Raw genomic sequence first — 19,527 nt, 5'->3', positions numbered from 1 at the left:
GGCTTCCTTTTTTTGGAGGAGGGCACTTTGTTTCTATTTGGGATGGCACGATTCATGCACGAGTGGATGTGCTCATACAGTGCCTTAGTGTAGGATTCCGCAGTCGAACTTTCAGATCCCGTCTGCATGGGTGTCATGAAGTTTGTCACTTCTGACTTCAGTAGCATGAAGTTGGCTTTGGAGAAGTTTTTTACGGAGGTTTCCTTACTGGGGGATGTGGGGTGGGATGTGGATGTCAAGGGTGATTTGCCTATGGTCAGACCTAACCAGTGAGGGGGTGACCATTGGTGTGGAGCATCTATTTCCCATGTTGGTAATGACTAGGTCTAGGATATTGGAGCCCCTGGTGGGACAATGGATTAGTTGATCCAGAGTGTTGGAATTTATGAATTCCAAGAACCGTTGGGAAAAGGTGTTGGTACCCGAGTAGTTTTCACAGTTAATGGCAGGGTAGTTGAAATCACCCAGTATTAGGGTGTTTGGTTGTATCTTAATATTTTCCAGTACATTTAGAAAAGTGTAGTGAGAATCTTGGGGCATGGTAGGGGATCTGTAGCAAGCTACAATTTGGATTGCAGTCTTACCTAGTATTAGTTGCACCTGGAGAATTTCAGACGCATTGTGCTGGGCAACTAGCCTGGAGGTGTGAATATGGACATTACTCCACCTTTAGTGTTTCAGTATTGGTTTTGTGGTCGAAAAGTGTGGTGAGAATTGTATCCTGGTATTGCAGGGGTGCTCCCTGGAGCCTTGAACCAGGTCTCAGTTACTGAACAGATATCAATGTTCTCCATTTTTAGGAATGCCTCAAGAGAGTGCATTTTGAGGTTTAGACTTCTAGCATTGAGTAGCATTACCTTCAGATTTTGCATTCTTGTATCTTTTACAGTGGTGGTTTTGTCCTTTGAACCTTGCCTAAAAAAGGCATTATAGGGGTGGCAAAGAGCTTTAGCCAATAACCTGAATACCAGGGGTGACAGGTGCAGACCATCTGGCAAAGCATCGTGGTTTGTCAATTTTGTCTTCCCAGGCAGACAAATGATACTGGATCCCAGCTAAGCCAATTGTTGAAGTCAATCATTTTGTCCTTATACTGTGGTATCATTCTGGGTGAAGGCAGGATGCTACTCAGGGCTAGGGTCATACCTGCCTGGGCCACATGATCCGAGAGCTCTTCCATGTCTCTTTTCATGTAGTCCAGGGAGGTACTTCTAAAGTCTTTCGCTCCAACATGGACAATGACAGAGTCGTATTTGCACTTGTGGTGTTACTTGAGTGCATGCGTTATGTGGCGGATCCTGGCACCCGACAGGCAGCTGACTGTAATTTTTTCCTTGTTTAGCCTGGTGAGTGGGACATCAGTGTGCCTGACTATAGAGTCACCTATGACTAAAGTGTTGGGTACATTGTCTTGCCTTAGGGGCTGTTGTTGGGTGGCACAATGATGTTGTGAGCTATGTGTCACTTTGGTTGCGACTGGTGTTTGTTTGCATTTCAGCTTCGGAGATCCTTGCTGCTTGGGCAGGTTAGTGTTAAGGGCTTCCACATATGTGGGTTTAGTGTTGCTATGTGTGGGTGTTGATGGTGTGGGTTTTGAAGGGCCATGAGTTGCTTGAGGTGTAGTGCAGGTGTTAACCTTCTTCTCTTGACTGTCTAGCACAATCTTGGCTGGAGAGAGCTTTGCTTCCAGTTTGGCTATGTAAGTGCATCTCTCGTAGGTTTAGGGTTGGGTGGTAGGAGGAGAGGGTTGTCTGTGTACATGAGGCAGTTGCTGCATTGCCCCAGTATGCCCAGATTCACCAGGTAGACAGGAGAAATCATTGGAAGCTGACCCTTGGACATGCCTGTTTAGGTGCTTTTTTTGTAAAGTACAAGAGCTGTTTTCCCTTACCTTTGCAAGATACTTTGCAATTATAGGCTGTTTAGTGCCTACAATTAATTTCTCCTTACTGACCAGGAGAGTTAAGTGCTTGTATCAGTTTCAGGCTTCCTAGTGCTTTCCAGCAGGTTCTAGAACAAGTGTTAGTCACAGGGGCTCAGATTTTAGTGCTACTAATGAGAAACCAGCTAGTTCTAAGGGAAAATTTCAAGAGCAGACTTTCTGGCACCTGGAATAGTTTAACTGTAGCCCCGTGGTGCTGCACGATGCAAAAAATGCACACACACACACACACACACACGCATTTTTAAGCCAGAAAGTTGAAAGGGATAGAAATCAGCCCAAAAAGACTAATACAATTACAATTTCAGAGCGGGAAACCACTTCTGGCCACAGTGACAATGTAGTGGCCAAAAGAGAGGTTGCTGTCAACCTGTGTTCCCAGATCTCTTATAACGACTTCTGCATTAAGTGGACTACCATCCATGTGATAATTCTTGGGAACTGGGTTTTTCCCAAAGGGGATGACGACACATTTTTTTGGCATTGAGCTTAAGGCCATAGTTTTGACACCAGTCATTGGTCTCAGTGAGGCCTTTCTGTAGGATGTCGACATCACTTGGGGAGTTAATAATAGCTCCCAACTTGCAATCGTTTGCAAACTTTGTCAGCCAGAGTCCCTTTGTGTGGGCCTGAATTTCATTTCAAAGTAGATACAGGAGAGGACCCAGGAACGAAAACTGTGGGATTCCACTCATGACTGGTCGGCAGTCTGACATGGAGTCAGCTACTTTCACACTGTGGGTTCTATCTGTGAGCCAGCATGTAACCCACCTAGTGATATAGGAGTTGATACTTAGCTTAGTGAGCTTTTCTATGACTCGAATCTTATCAAAGGCCTTGGCCAGATCAAGGTAGGCTGTATGAACCACCCTGCCTTTATCCACAGCTCTGGTGACTGACTCAAAGAAGTCGACCAAGTTGAGCAGGCATGATCTATCCTTCACAAAACAAACTGTGTCGGATCCAGAGTTTGGAGATTCCCTATATCCTTGTTTATTAGGTCCAGGATGATGCATTCCATAGCTTTGCAGATCAGACACGTCAGGCTAATGGGGCGATAGTTCCCAGGGTCTGTAGTCGCTCCTCCTTTCTGGAGAGGGATGACTGTAGCAGTGTGCCATTTGGTAGGGACACAGCCTGAGGTAAGGTGCCAGTTCACTCTGTAGTTCATGTAGGACACAGCCAGGGATATTTGTCAGGTTCCACAGAAGCTGTATTCTGGCCTTGGATAGTGCTGTTTTAACCTGTGCAGCAGTAATACTGGGTGCCTGGCAATCTACTGGTATTGTGATTGGTCCTTTGGGGGAGGGGTAAAGTTGACACTGAATCTGTCGGTCAGTATACTGGCAATATCTGTTGGCTCGGTAGAGAAGGTACCATTGTGCAGTAACTCAGAGCAAATCTGGGTATTGCCGTGGAGTTTCTTTACATAACTATAGAAGGCCTTGTGGTTGTCTTTACTATCTGCTGCAATTACGTTTTCATAGTTTGCTTTAGAGGATTTGATGAGGGATGTCAACTTTTTGCTGAGGCTGATAAGGGAGTTTGTCCAGTCTTGGTGACTTAACCTTATTCCGCATCAGTTTCCTCCTCCTGTTGTAGAGTTTGGTTATGGCAGGGGACCACCAGATTGGCTTCCTTTTTTTGGACGAGATTGTCTTGGTTCTGTTGAGTATGGCGAGATCCATGCATTTGTGTACGTGTTCGTACAGTGCATTGGTGTATGATTCGGCAGTCATGCAACTATTCTCCATTTGCATAGGTGCTGTGAAGTTAGTCACCTCTGTTTTTAGGAGCCCAAAGTTAGCTTTGGAGAAGTTTTTCATGGTGGTTACCTTTGCAGGGGATGGGTTGGGAGGGATGTGGATTGCCAAGGTGATTAGTTTGTGGTCGGATCTAACCAGGGAGGAGTTGACTACTGGTGTAGAGCAATGGTCACCCATGTTGGTAATCACCAGGTCAAGGATGTTGCTACCTTTAATGGGGGAGACTATGAGCTGGTCCAGGGCATTGGAATTAATGAATTCCAGGAAACGTTGGGCAAGTGTATTGGTAGATGAGTAGTTTTCCCAGTTAATGGAGGGGTAGTTGAAGTTGCCCAGTATGAGAATGTTAGGTTGGACCCTAATATTCTCCAGGGTGCTTAGGAATGTGGAGTGTGAGTCTTGGGACATGGTTGGGGACGTATAGCAGGCTACGACCTGAATTGCTGTCTTACCCAATGTTAGCTGCAGCTTAAGTATATCTGATGCATAATGTTGGGCTACCCGTCTGGAGGTGTGCACATCCTTTATGATTATGGAAACACCACCGCCTTTGGAGTTTTGGTTCAAGTTCTGGGGCCGAAAGGTGTGGAATGAGTTATAGCCTGGTAGTCCAGTGGTGCTTTCTGCTGTCTTGAACCAGGTCTTTGTTACAGCAGAAATGCCAATGTTCTCCATTTTAAGGAGTGCTTTGAACGAGTGCATTTTGAGATTTAGACTTCTAGCGCTGAGCAGCATAACCCTCAGATTGCATTTGTTTGTAGCTGTTATGGGGGTAATTTGGTCTTTGGAACACCCCCTAAAAAGGCAATATAGGGGTGGCAAGAGCCTTGGCCAGTATCCAGAAGCCCAGGGATGACAGATGCAAGCCATCTCTGGCAAAGCATCAAAGTCCATCATTCATGTCATCCCAGGCAGACAAATACTGGATCCCCATAGAATGACACCAGAAACTTAGCCACTTGTTGAAATCAATCATTTTCTGGTTGTACTGAGGTATAATTCTGGGTGATGGTAGGATGCTGCTCAGGGCTAGGGTCATACTGACCTGGGCTAAACAATCCGAGAGCTCCTACATGTCTCTTTTCATGTAGTCCAGGGAGGTACGTCTCAGGTCATTCACATCCACATATACAATGACAGAGTTATATTTGTACCTGCTGTTGAGGAACCTGAGTGCATGTGTTATGTGGCAGATCCTTGCACCTCACAGGCAGCTGACTGTTACATTCTACTTATTCCAACCTAGTGAGTGGGACATAAATGTGCCTCACTATTGAGTCACCTATGACTAGTGTGTTGGGCATGCTGTTTTGCCTTAGGGGCTTTGGTTGAGTGGCACACTGTTTAGGAGGGTTGTGTGTCTTGTGATTAGTGTTGTGTTGTGGTAGTTGAGTGCATTTCTGCCTTGGATGTCTCTGCTGTTTGGGTAGATTTTTATTGACAGCCTCCGCGAAGGTGGGTATGTGGTTTGTGTTTTTATGTGAAGGCAGTGCTGGTGTGTGCTCTGGAGGGCTGTGTGTTCCATGTGGTGTGGTGCAAGTGTTGACCTTCTCCTCTTGACCAGCTATTCTGGTCTTGGCTGGAGTGCGCATGGCTTCAAATTTGGATATACAAGTGCATCTCTCGTAAGTCTGAGTGTTGGGAGGTAAGAGGAGAGGGTTGTCTGTGTACGTGAGGCAGTTGCTACATTGCCACAGGATTCCCATGTTCACCAGGTTAATAGGAGAAAGCACAGGGAACTGACCTTTAGACATGCCTGGAGGAGAGGGCTTTAATAATAAGTGTACTGGAACTGTTTACTTGTAGAATGTTTAGTGCTAATACCACTTTTGTGTTACAATAATTGCTACAAGTAGTCTGGTAAAGTGCTAGACTAATAAGCTAGTAAACGTGCAGTAGAGGAGAGAACTAGCAGATCTAAGGGAAAAATGGAAAAGCAGACTTTGGCACCGCCCAGAAGATTACAAACAGTCCTGGATACAGCAAACCTGCATCTGGACTAGACTAGTCACAGGAAAGGCAGGAAACAAGCGCAAACATGGGCTCTTAAACCAGAAAGTTGAAAACCTTTCTTGTAGGTGTATTTTACCAAGACAGTAAAAGCACAGAGTACACCCATCTGAATTAAGCACTTTGCCCTCACATTTTTTACACCTTTTAAACCCGGAGGTGCCTTTAGAGGGTTTAGTAGGAAAAGGTTTTTCCTGTTGTTTGACCATAATAGCCACTAGAAACTGTCACCCTATCACACAACAGAGCAGAGTGAGAGAAGTACAATTAGCAGGACACCTTTTTTTTTTTTTTTTTTTGTACCAACAATGGTATGCAAGAATACCTTAGAAAGGTAAACAAAGGAGGGGAAAGAGTACCAACGATGGTACTGGACAGTCTGCCAATGGTAGAAGTAAATAGGAAAGAGGAAAAATAGCTTCAAAAAGAAAATGAGAAGCGCTGCAGCAGGTAGAAACACAAACAGTTATAAAGAGAGAAATATAGAAGTTTTCAAAGAAGGAAGTCTACAAATCAGACAATACTCACAAAAAATACGCCAAGGCTTGAGAGAAGGAAACAAATGCATCTGGCCTGCGAAGAGGCAAACAAGATCTGTGGTAATCTCTGAGAGGAGCATTATGGGTAGAGCCTGACTTGAGAGTTTGGAGACAGCGGGCTGAAGTAAACAGCCATCTCAGTTCCGAAGTTTGGAACTGAACCCACTGTCAAAAATTGCGTGAAGACTGACAACATCAGATCAAGTGTTTTGGTAAGCATGTAGGCTTAAAAATAATACAAAATAATAAAAGACATGAAAAAATGCTAAGTTTCTTACATCTGCAAAGTTATTACCTTGTTTTTTTTTTCATTAGCAAATGTTCACTGGGAATCAAGAAGTCTACAGCTAAAGGTGGTTGGACATTGTGTTCTGAGTGAAATTTACAAAGATTCATTGCGGACTACTTTTACATGGAGACAAGCAGTCTGCAGATGCAAGCATTTAATCTTGAAAATTCTGAATATTTTTTCCAAAGGAAATGCAAACTGTAAAGGCAGTACAATGGCAAGCAGTTTGGTGAAAATTAAGTTTGAAATTATGGGAAGTGAAAAGGAGATAGATAGTAGCCTCTCTAGCAGCCTTAACACTTTAATGCATTTAACAGAAAGTACAGTTTTGTACCTACCATAAATGTAGATGTCCGAACTGGATAGCATCTGCAGTCATAACAACTGGGTTGTCCTGTCGTCAGGCAGCCCTTCAGTCGGCCGGATTCCAAAGTCCGGGTCCGGCTTCGGCTGATGTCGCACTTCACCCGACGTCATCTCTACTGGTCTCCGGGTATAAAGGCATCAGCCGACGCCATTTTCTTCAGTGTTTCTTGCCCCAGATGCCAGTTGCCCTTCCTGGAAGGCTAATTTTTGGATAAATGCCAATGTTTCCAAAAGGATAGAAGGCAAACTCAGAAATAAGCATGTATGTACATATATACAAACAAATACACCATAAGAGACTCCCCCCACTAGCTAGCTATTTGGAGGGTAAATACCCTAGGAGTACCACAGAGGGGAAGGAGGGAGGGTAATCCTGACTGCAGATGCTATCCAGTTCGGACATCTACATTTATGGTAGGTACAAAACTGTACTATGTCCTTCATGGATGCATCTGCAGTCATAACAACTGGGTAGAATACCATAGCCAACTAAGGGAGGAGGAAAAAATTAGATTATGGTGTGGTTAGGATCCCTTGCAGCACAGCAGTGGCAAACCCTGCTCGGGATCTGGAGTACAAAGGTAAGTTATAATGCTTGGCAAATGTATGCACGGAGGTCCAAGTAGCCGCCTCAATAATGTCCTTGGTTGCCACTCCTCGTAAGAAGGCTGTGGTAGTGGCTGTTGCCCTTGTAGAATGAGGCCTTATGTTCTGTGGGATTGGTTTTCCATGGAAGGAGTAACAGAATCGTATGCAATTTCCTATCCATTTGGAGATTGTCTGTTTGGAAATAGCTTTTCCTTCCCTTCCTGTTGCATAGGCTACAAAAAGCTGGTCAGTTTTTCTGCTATTTTTTGTTCTGTCCAGGTAGTAGCGCAACTGTATGTACATCCAAGGAATGCAGCATTCTTTCCCCTCTGTTTTGTGGGTTGGGAAAGAAGGTAGGTAGGTGGATTGCCTGGTTTAAAGACACTCTGGATATCACCTTAGGCATAAACGTAGGATTAGTCCTCATGGACACTCTATCTTGGTGGAAGATTAGGAAGGGCTGTACTGCCATTAAGGCCTGAAGCTCAGAGACCCTCCTTGCTGAGGTTATTGCCAGTAGGAAAGCAGTTTTCCACGATAGATGCTGTAGGTCCGCTGTAGCTGCTGGTTCAAAAGGTGCGAGTGTCAATTTTTCTAGCACAAAGTTCAAATCCCAAGCTGGCAATGGTGGTTTCCTTGGAGGTTTTACATTCTTGATTCCTCTGAGGAACTGCCTGAGTAAAGGATGTGAAAAGACAGGTGGATCAAAGCTGTATTCTGCTGAAATAGCTGATGCATGTATCTTGATGGAGGAATAGAACAGGCCTGTATGTAGAAGCTCTGCCAGATACTCCAGAATGTTAGCCATATCTATAATTGACACATCTTTTCCTCTTTCGGTGCTCCAAATGACAAACCTTTTCCATTTTCCTGCATAGTTCCTTCTTGTTGAAGGTCTGCGGGCTTCAAGGATAATGTCTTTAACCCTTTGGGAAAGTTCTGGGTTAGTTGCTGCTATGTGATGTTCCATGCAGTCAGTTGCAACGTTTTTAGACTTGGATGCATGATGCTGTAGTTGTTCTGAGTTAACATCAAAGGCATCAGGGGTATTGGCCACATGTTGTCCCGAGACATGCTCCTCAGTAATGGGTACCAGTGCTGTCTTGGCCAGTTTGGAGCTATCAGGGTTATCCTTGGACGTTCCTCCTTGATTTTTAGCAATACCTTGTGTATCAAGGGAAGAGGTGGAAATGCATATGCTGTTAGACCTTTCCAGCTGAAGGAGAGCGAATCCACTTTCCATGCAAGTGGGTGGAATGTCCTTGTGCAGAATTTTTTGAGCTGGTGATTGAGAGGGGAAGCGAATAGATCTATCTGTGGCCTTCCCCATTTCTTTGAGATGGTCTTGAAGATGTCCGGGTGTAGCATCCATTCGTGGGCATCCGATGTGGTTCTGCTCAATATGTCTGCTAGAGTATTGTCCTTTCCCGGTACAAATATTGCCTGTAACTGGATGTTGTAGCTGAGTGCCAGGTTCCAAAGCTCCAAAGTCATTCTGCATAGGGGGTATGAATGAGTGCCTCCCTGCTTGTTGATGTACCACATGACTGTGGTGTTGTCTCTGTCCTTATCATCAAATGGCCCTCTTTGAGAAATGGTCTGAAATTTTGGATTGCCAGTTTTACTGCCAGCATTTCTTTTAGGTTGATGTGCAGGTGGAGTTGATCCTGCGTCCACAATCCTTGTATGCATTTGTCCAGCATGTGAGCCCCCCATCCTAGGTCTGAGGCGTCTGTTGTGATGGTCTGGCTTGCTTGATAGCTGTGAAAGGGTAGGCCTGGGTTTGACTGGCATGCTTGCGCCCACCATAGGAACTCCTGTTTTAGGCATGGGATTAGTGGAATTTCTGCTTCTAGGCTGTGCCTGTGTTGGGACCATAAATTCCTTAGGTACCACTGTAGTTTTCTCATATGTAGTCTGGCATGTGGAACCAAGATTATGCATGATGCCATGTAGCCCAAGGCCTGCAGGACTTTTCTTGCTGTTAACTTGTTCTGTTTTGTTAGAGCCAAGAAGTAAAGAGGGAGTTCTTTTGTTTTTCTGCGGTTAGGAATGCCATTTGTTTTACAGTGTCCAATTCCGCTCCCAGGAATGTCCTTGTTTGGGATGGTATCAGCCTTGATTTTTGTAAATTGACTGTGTATCCCAGTGCTTGTAGCAAGTAAATGACCCTTTGTAAATCTGTTGTCAGTTTGCTTTTGTTGTCCCTTGTAGCAGGCAGTCGTCCAGGTATGGGTAAATTTGGATTCCCTGTAGTCTGCAGTGGCGATTACTGATGCCAGGCATTTTGTGAATACTCTGGGCAGTAGATAAGCCAAAGGGCAATGCTGAGAATTGATAATGCTCTGATCCTGCAAGAAATCTGAGGTATCTTCTGCAAATTGGTCGAATGGGGACGTGCAGGTATGCCTCCTTGAGATCTAGAGTTACCAGCCAACACTCCTTGCCCAGCATGGGAAGAAGTTGCTGTAGGGTCAGCATTTTGAATTTTGGGACAATGATGTATGTATTTAAGGTGGACAGGTCGAGAATAGGTCTCCAACTTTTTTCCTTTCTTGGAACTAGGAATAGTCTGGAGTAAAATCCTTTGCCTTGTTCTGTTATTGGCACTCTTTCCACAGCTCTCATCTTCGCTAATTGCATTATCTGCTGTAGAGCTTCTGTTTTTTGATTTGGAGGCAGGTTTGGCATTCCTCTTTTGACTGGTAACCTTGGTCTATGGTTTGCAAAATCCACTTGTCTTTTGTGATGTAGTGCCAGTTTTTCAAAAATAAGGTTAATTTTCCGCCTAATGGGGCTGCTATTTGTTCCCTGGTAGGCGGATGTAGAGTTAAGTCACTGTGATTGTGCTGTTGTAGTGGTAGTGGCTGTGTCTGTGCCTCTGTTATTACCTTGCCACTGTCGTCCTCTGTAGGCACCTCCTCTGGATTGGTTTCTGCCTCTGGAACGTCTATTCCTGCCCCTTTGGGATCTTGTGGAGTCAGGAAAGGACCAATTTTTGGCAGGCCAGTTCCTGCTAAACCTTGGGGGCTGAACCTGCAAGAAATCTTTAACCGCTGGAACAGATTTTGCCTTTTCTTCCATTTTCTTCATTACCTGCTGGGCAGGTGTACCAAACAAACTGGTCTTATCCATAGGAGCATCTAATAACTTAGCTTTAACATGATCCGGTAAGACTTGTTCCTTCAGCCAGGCATGTCTTCTTATCACTGTGCCAGTCATGGCTGATCTAAATGAAGCCTCCAGTGCATCATAGCCACATTTTAAGGAATGGTTACTAACCTGTTGTATGTTATTTACCATTTCTAATACATATTTCTTATCTATAGAGTCATCAGAGGATAGTTTTTTAGTTAACTGATCAAGCATAAACTCTTGGTATTGTATCATGTGAAACTGACAGTTTAAAGCTCTAGCTGAGAGAGTAGCTGAGGTATAAACTTTTTTGCCCCATCTGTCTAAAGACCTGGCTTCCCTTTCAGAAGGAATAGGGTTTTTTGCTGTGGTCGAGGCCACTGCCTTAGGCCCCTGGGATATAGTTTCGGGGTCTGCAAGTGGGGCCTTGTATAGGTGATGATGAGTGTCAGGTACCCTGTAAAATCTGTCTGGTTTGGCAGGGGCTGGAGGTAAGGAATCTGGTGCAGAGCAGACATCATTAAAAGCATCGTCCACAACAGAGAGAACAGGAGGTATAGCTAAGGGTCTGTGTTGTGGAAGGTGCAGGAAAGTCCTAAGTCTTTTTCTGGAATCTGAGAAATCCTGTTGCTGCCATTGGAATTGTTCTCGCATGGCATGTAAGGTTTCCCCAAAGGAAAATTCTTCTGGTGGAGAAGCAGCTGGAATGGATTCTTCAGCATCTGAGTCTTCATAATTGGAGAAAGGAGCCTCTGGCTGGTCTGTAATATCTGAGTCATCCGCAGAATCATCAGAGGACACAGGCTCGGGGAGCTCTGCCCTAGGTCTCTTCTCTGGGGGCTGAGAGGCCCTGTCTGGGTGAGATTGAGATCCCCTAATTAAGGATATTAAATCTTCTGCCAGAGTAAGCATTTGTGAACTAGAAGTAGGCCTGGTAGAGGGGGGTTTAACAGGCACTGATTTAGTAGACTTGGCTGCTTTAGCCCTGGCAAAAGCCTTAATGGACATGGCTGCAGGAGGCCTAGCAGCACCACGTGCTGGGGTAGAGACATCCAAAGGGATGGTGTCTGATAATTCACTAGAAACCACTGTAGTAGGTAAAATTTCAGAGGCCGATTCAAGTAAGGTAGCAGGAACCTCAGAAGTAGTCAAAGATTCAGCTGTGCTTTGATCAGTTTTCTCGGTTTCGGCCGAAACCGAGACACTCGCGGTTTGCTTAACCATGGTTTCGGCCGAAACCGTGGACCGCGAGTGTCGGTCTTTTCTTTGCGTTTAACAATTTGGGTAGTCGGAGGATCCGACGGCATAATGTACGCAAAATCTGAACCGAAAAACTGTTCAGCAAACTCCGACCGACGCCTAAGCGTTAAATCGGTTGAAGGAAGCACAGGCCGAACAGGCTGCTACGCCGTGGTCTGGGCCTAAACAAGGCAAACAGTAAGAGTGGAAATCTTTATGAGGTATTTGTTTCCCACAAGTTAAACAGTTATTGACTTTTTCTGACATCGGCTGAGGCAAGAAAGAGTCCCCAACGGGTACTTAGCTTTAGAAGTCTTGTAGTATTCGGTAGTAGTAATCTCTGGATCCGACCGACCGGCACTTGCGAACAGCTTCTGCTTCGGGCGCCACGCGGCAAGAAAGACTGAAGAAAATGGCGTCGGCTGATGCCTTTATACCCGGAGACCAGTAGAGATGACGTCGGGTGAAGTGCGACATCAGCCGAAGCCGGACCCGGACTTTGGAATCCGGCCGACTGAAGGGCTGCCTGACGACAGGACAACCCAGTTGTTATGACTGCAGATGCATCCATGAAGGACATCAGTGTACAACGAAGCTTTGTTTGTTGGTACACTTTTTCTTAGGGCTAAAAGTTAATGTTTTCTGAAAGCATACAAGTTGTTTTTCACATCTGTGAGGGAAATAGAGATAAGAAAAAAACCCAGACAGCAGTGTAAGTGAAACTGTAGAATGCGTTTTAGCATATGTAACCTTAATTTTAGGTTAGGTAATGCCTGTGGTGCAGCTATAGATTTCAGACAACTGTTCCTATCTGGAGGGTTAAACTTAATTTTTGGAAGATGCATACAGTTTTGTGGGTGTTGGTTGTTTGAAAAATTATTTAGATTTTTGAGTGTTTTCATTAAAACAAAAAGTCTTGAAAAATGAGACATATGTTCAAATGGAGATGAGAAATAGCCGTAGAAAAGATCAGCCTGCCAAACAGTGCATGCATTTAACACGAAAGTTGGAAATACACATTCAAGCAAACTGATATATAATACATGGGAACAATAGCTTTTTTCACAATGGCTATGCTAGCTGTAATATCTTGGTAAATAAATGACCTTACAGGCACAGACACAAAGGAAAGAGATTGAATTATATTAAGTAATGCAAAGTGCAAACAGCAATGCTTCAGGAGACAAACCTGGAAAGAAATGAGCAAGTGAATTTGACAAAGAAAGGATTTCAGGATGCCTTCTCAATAGGATATCAGGGACAAAGGCAAAGGGGAGTAATTATACTAATTGATAGAGTGGCTCCAAAAGTGAAAGAGGAGGGGGAAGACAATAATGGTAGATTTGTGGCATAAAGGGACTATTGGCAAGGGAATAGGATTATGCTGACGTGTATTTATATTCCTGGCCAGCATTAGGCACCCGCGGGGAGCCCCCGATTACCTCCACGCGAATGAGGGTCCCCATCCAGCAGCCACGGGTTGGTCCGACCATTACTGTTCCTCGGCTCAGCTCCTCCTGGACGTCTGCACAGTTCTCTGACATCACCGTGAAAATCAGAACTGTGTTTCCATTTTTTTTTGATTCGCAGGCAAGCTGCACTCAATCAGGTCCGCTCACTGAAACATGGGATCTGATTGGCTGCAGAAGGCTGGGAACCAACTTCTTGTTTTGTTTTTCTTTTTTTAAAGTAGAAAGTGATGAAGCAAGGACCTGATTTGGTCCTTGCAAAGCACTTCCTGTACAAACTGCCTTCAAAAAGGCACTTGTGGGTTAATAAGGATCACTTCTCTTGTTTTTAAACAGAGGAGTGTTCCTTAGCAGCAGAGTGTGGAGATCGAGCCGGGTTTGGACCAGCGTGAGGACCGACTTCATCGGAGAATGGATCCGTGGTGGATTCAAGCCTTTGGAGCAGTTATGGTCATTGGAAACTACTCCTTTCAACTGTCCTTCTATGGGCAATTTCTCAAAAGTTCTGAAAATCTTTCCTTTAAAGGGCAGTTTCAAAAGGACTGCAGCGGTCTAAGGAAAGCAAGCAGAGCAGGTGAGCCTTCAGTCATGAAGAAGGAGCAGAGTATTAGAAGCAACCTTCTGTAGAAAGCATAAAATTAGAAGTTATGTACCTACAATAACGTTCCATGTTAGTTGTCTTCTCTCGCCTTCTTTCTTGCTGGATGGGTTCGGAGCCGATCCTCGGCTCCGACTCAGCACTTGCTAAGCTTGAGAACTCCTTTTACCAGCTCGAGGCAACCCTATATCGCATGATGCAAGGCGAGACTACCTCAGATCTCGTTTGGTAGCTATAACACCCTGCTAAAATAATACAATTCCCAAAGGAAGAGCAAAGACTAGCCTAGAAGAACCAGGCAAAAAGTTCTTAAGATAGACTCTTTCTACTGAAGACTCAGGAGAGTGAAACCTGAGAAAGAGAAGCCCTTCAAGATCTGTCCAGGCCAGGGGGAAGGAGGGAGGGACGCAAGAAAGAAGGCGAGAGAAGACAACTAACATGGAACGTTATGGTAGGTACATAACTTCTAAATGTTAAGTTGTCAATCTCGCCTTCATTCTGCTGGATGGGACAGCGTCCTAGCACCTGTATCCTGGGTGGCTCAATGGAACAGACTCTTGAGAACTGTGGAACCAAAGCTGGCTCTGTCCCTGGAGGCCAAATCTAATTTATAATGAGACACAAAGGTATGAGGAGTGGCTCAAGTAGCTGCTGCACAAATGGTATCAATGGGTAGCCTATCCTGAAAAGCTATAGATGTGGACAGGCTCCTGGTTGAATGCGCTTTCGGTTTTGAGGGTAGTTGCTTGCCTCTGAGCGAATACACATAAGAAATGGTAGAAGACAACCATATGGATAAGGTCACTTTCGACACTGGGAGACCTTTCCTGTTTTCTGCATAGGAAACAAATAATTGATCAGATTTCCTGAAATGTTTAGTTCTATGCAAATAATATCTGAGTTGACGATGGACATCCAAAAAATGAAGTTTTTGTTCAGCTCTGTCCGAATAATTAGGGAAAAAACTGGTAGATCGATGGATTGATTAATATTAGTCTGAGAAACAACTTTGGGCAGAAAAGATGGATTAGTTCTTAAGGATACCCTGTCCTTGTGAAAAACTAAGTATGGGGAACGGATACAGAGGGCTTGTAGTTCAGATACTCTCCTTGCTGAAGTGACAGCCACCAAGAATATTGTTTTCCAGGTCAGCAACTTTAAGGAGCATGAAGCAGACGTTTCGAAGGGGGGTAAAATCAAGGATGCTAACATCAAATTCAGATCCCATTGTGGAGGAGGCTTTAGAAGAAAAACATCTCTCAGAAAGGCTTTGCATAGTCTGTGCGACATTATGTTATGATCTTGCAAGCCCACATATTTAGAAATTGCTGCCAGTTGGACTTTAACTGTCGATGAAGAAGATCCTGACTGAAAAACTTCAGCCAGAAAATCCAAAATTGAATGCACTGGCGCAGTAAAGGGATCAATGCGCCTGGAGTTTGCCCATAGGGAAAAACGTCGCCACTTGCTAGCATAAACCGTTCTGGTGGACAACTTTAAGGAAGCCATTATGATATCTCTGACAGGATCAGAGATCATAGGAAGCCTGGTAGGGAAGGAAGTGGAGCAACCAAGCAGTGAGGTTGAGAGAACGAATGGCCCGGTGCTGTTGACCCGTTTGGTGGAATAGAAGATATGGAACTGGGTCCAGATGCCAAGGCTGCACCAGGAGATGACGATGTAGGGACGGGAACCAAATTTGTCGAGGCCAGTAAGGAGCAATGAGAATCAACTTGGCTCTCAAAACGGTAGCTTTCTGAATGACCTGTGGAATTAAAGGGAATGGGGGAAAAGTGTACAGAAGTCCCCGGGGCCAATCCTGGGTTAGAGAGTCTCTCAGGGGATGGCCTGGTAGGGGAAAGAGGGTGAAGAAGTCCGGGCATTTGCTGTTTTGGGGTGTAGCAAAAAGGTCGCAACAAGAGGTGCCCCACTTCTGAAAAATCTCGTCCACTACCGATTGTTTGAGGGACCACTCGTGAGGCATGAGAATAGCTCTGCTCAGTCTGTCCGCTAAAAGGTTGGATCTTCCGGGGATGTGCGTTGCTATCAGAAACCGATGAGAGGAGATTGCCCATTGCCAAAGTCTGAGAGCTTCTCGACATAAAGGACAGGACCTGGTCCCGCCCTGTTTGTTGATGTACCAGACTACAGACATGTTGTCCATTTGAACTGCAATAGTCCACAAGGGAAGAAAGTCGTTGAGGGCTTACAACGTTAAAAGCACCGCTCTCATCTCCAGGACATTGATGTGCAGATGGTATTCTGTGGGTTGCCAAGTCCCATGGACCATCCTGCCCTGATAATGCCCCCCCCACCCGATCAGAGAGGCATCCGAAGTGACTGTGGCAACCGGAGATGGGGGAACAAACGGTCGGCCCTGATGGAGTAGAGGAGAAGATATCCACCAGGTTAGATGAGTCCTGCACGATTGTGTGACCAGAATTTCGTGCCTCATGGGTAGGTTCTGGAACGACCACTGAGTGAATAACATCCACTGCAGAAGACGCATGTGGAAGCGAACTAATGGTAGAAGTACAATGGCCGCAGCCATAAGACCTAGAACCTTCAGAACCAATCTGGCTCTGACCTTGTTGCTCAGTAATATGATCCAAACGTATTTTTGGATGTCCAGAATTCTCTGATTTGTTAGTCTGGCTAACATACTGACGGTGTTTAGTTCTGCGCCTATAAAGGTGATAGATTGGCAAGGCAGCAGAGAAGATTTTTCGAAATTCACTGAGATTCCCAACTGTTTGCAGATCTGCAGAGTGTAGTCTCTGCTTTGAAGAAGCTGATGCTTGGTGGTGGCGGAGAGGAGCCAGTCGTCCAAATAAGGAAACACCTGGAATCCTTGCCATGCATTTGGTAAACACTCTGGGGGCTGAAGTGAGGCCAAAGGGCAGGGCTCTGAATTGATAATGACTGGTCCCCAGCCGAAAGCGGAGAAACCTCCTGGAGCGTCTGTGTATCTTTATGTGATAGTACGCATCCTGAAGGTCTATCGAGCACATCCAGTTGTCCTTGCCCAAAACGGGCAGAATGGACTGAAGCATGACCATCTGGAATCTTGCCTTTCTGACAAATCTGTTTAGATTGCTCAGGTCTAAAATTGGTCTCCAATCTCCCGTCCTTTTGGGGACCAAAAAGAATCTTGAGTAGATGCCGGATCCTACTTGGTCTGCTGGAACTATTTGGGCGGCTCTTTTTTCTAGGAGCTTTGAGACCTCCTGTTTTGCCAAATCCCTTTGACCAGGTGAGATGTCTGGAAGGGATTGGTGAGGTACGGGATACCTTTTGAAAGCGATTTTGTAACCCTCGGATATGATCGACTGTACCCATATGTCTTGAGAGAGGGAACGCCAGGCTAATGGGTACAGCGATATCCTTCCCCCGACTGCCTCCAAGGGTGGACAGTCGGGCAACACCTCAGGGATGCTGAAAGGGCTTGTCAGGAAGAGGCTCCCTGCTACCCTGATTCTGGGGACCCCCCCTGCCTCTAGGGCGGCGTCTGTTATTGTTACCCCCTCTGCCTCTGGGGGTAAACTGACCACGTGTGTCCGGCGTAACTCCTTGGGCTTTACGGAACCACATTTTTCCTCCTTTCTGACCTTTGGGATAGGGTCTTGAAGGAGTGGAAAAATGGACTCCTACAGCAGAAAGGGTTTTGCCATCTTGTTCACACCTGGTCAAGGTCTCCTTCACCTGTGGTCCGAACAAAGCCGAACCGTCAAAAGGGGTATTGGTGAAGGACGCCTTGAAGGGGTCCGCGAAATTACAAAGCCGCATCCAGGCCTGACGTCTAAGTGCCACTCCTGTGCCTGCTGCTCTACTCGCTCCATCGGCCGCATAGGATATGAGCCACATGGAGGAGTTGGTTAAAGAATTTAGGATTGCTAGCTGTGAGGCAATCTTGTCTTGAGCCCCAGCAGCTGAAGGATCCTGAACCACCTCACCTAGTTCTTTGAGAATGTCTCTCTGAAGTCTGGTGAAATGACAAAGGTAGTTCAGCGAACACATAGCAAAGGTCGCTGAAGAAAACATCCGCTTGCCATACCTATCCATGGTCCTAGAGTCTTTGTTAGGAGGATGGACAGGCACGGAAGGATCCGCAAGTTCCTTCTTGGTGGCCGCCGCCACCACCATAGCATCCACAGAGACGCCCTTAGAAAGAAACTGCTTGTTTGAAGGGGCTGTAATAAATTTGGATGGCCTCCTGGGGACAGGTTCCACAGAATCCGGGGCTGCCCACGCCTTCCGGGCCACTACCTGCATAAGTGGGTTGAAAGGCGGAGACACCCAGGAGGTGGAGGGTCGGGATCCAAACGCCTCCAGGTATACCGACTCATCCTCGGAGGGGTCAATGGAAGGCCAGTTCCCCCTCTGTTTGAGGAGTTCCAGGATGTCTGAAAAGGAGACATCCTCAGAGGGGGACCGGGGGGAACCCTCCGACTCATCTAAGTCGGTATCTGATGTTGTAGACTCAGGGGAGTCTGTGTGTTTCCTCTTACACGTCCTCTTGCGCGGGGGTTCTCCTGCGGGATCAGGAGACACCTCAGAAGAGGAAGTTATTCCCAATGGGGAAACCTGGGGCGATGGATCCCTGGGCCTGGGAGCAAGAGACTGGCAAGAGACATCAACAGGCACCAAAGAGGGAGGAGCTAAAGGAATGGACCGTTGACCTGGCTCAGGTGCCAAGACACTCCTCATCACCTCAAAGGCTCCTCTCCCAGGGAGACCAGAATACTCCTGCTCCGAAGAGACAGGAATTCCTGGCTCCACTGAAACAGAAGGCTCCGAGGCCGATGTCGGTGCCGAGTTCACCAAAGCCGAAGCTCCGAGAGGGAGAGCGAGGTCGGACAAGGGTCCGATGCCACTAGCCCCCTCGGAGCCGACAATGGAAACTCAACGACCGGATCCCTCCAAGAAAGGTCTCATGGAGGAGATCGGAGCCGAAGACGATGGAGCCGAGCCGAAAGGGGATGTATCGGCCCCGGCGCCGACACGGTCACTGTCCCGAAAAGCTCTGGCTCCAAACTCTGGAGGAGAGTCGGAGGAGGAAGTTCAAGGGGAAGAGCAATAGCCGAAGTCTGCTGAGACGGGCTACGGAGCATTTGGGCTAGTGCCTGTGACTTCAACAGCCTGCTTACCACCCTCTCTAAATCGTGGTCTGACAGCCTGGACGATCTCGAAGATCAGCTCCGATGACGCCGTTCCGATAAAAGAGGAGACCTCGGAGCCGAGCGAATCGACTCCAGAGAAGGGGACAGAGATCTCTTCTTGGACGGAGCCATCGGAGCCGACGACCTCTCGGTTCCAGATGGAGCCGAAGACTTTTCGGCTCCGATGCTGGATAACACCTCGGCACCAGCCGGTGCCGACAAGGAAACTGGAGACTGTGTGTCGGAGCCGGAAAGAACCGACACTACCATATCCGTGGTTGAAAGATCGGCTTCAGCCGGAGCCGATCTCGACTCCGAAGGAGTCGGAGCCACCGGGGAAGGCTTAACAACCGTAGCCTGAACCTTAGGTGGCTTGGAAGGTTTACCCGACCCAGTCTTTGTCGGTGAACCTTCTGGCTTTAATAAG

General features: G+C 46.3%; 1 protein-coding gene across 1 annotated transcript in view; it reads right to left on the bottom strand.

Moving 5' to 3' along the window:
- The window catches only part of SECISBP2L (SECIS binding protein 2 like), a 1,453,372-nt gene that overhangs the window by 368,816 nt on the left and 1,065,029 nt on the right, over positions 1–19,527 (bottom strand). The window lies entirely within an intron of this gene.

This window comes from Protopterus annectens, chromosome 7.part0 (assembly GCF_019279795.1).
Source record: "Protopterus annectens isolate FY-2018-M chromosome 7.part0, PAN1.0, whole genome shotgun sequence".
Classification (NCBI taxonomy): domain Eukaryota; kingdom Metazoa; phylum Chordata; order Ceratodontiformes; family Protopteridae; genus Protopterus; species Protopterus annectens.
Note: the sequence above shows the minus strand (reverse complement) of the source record. Positions and strands in the feature narration are given on the sequence as shown.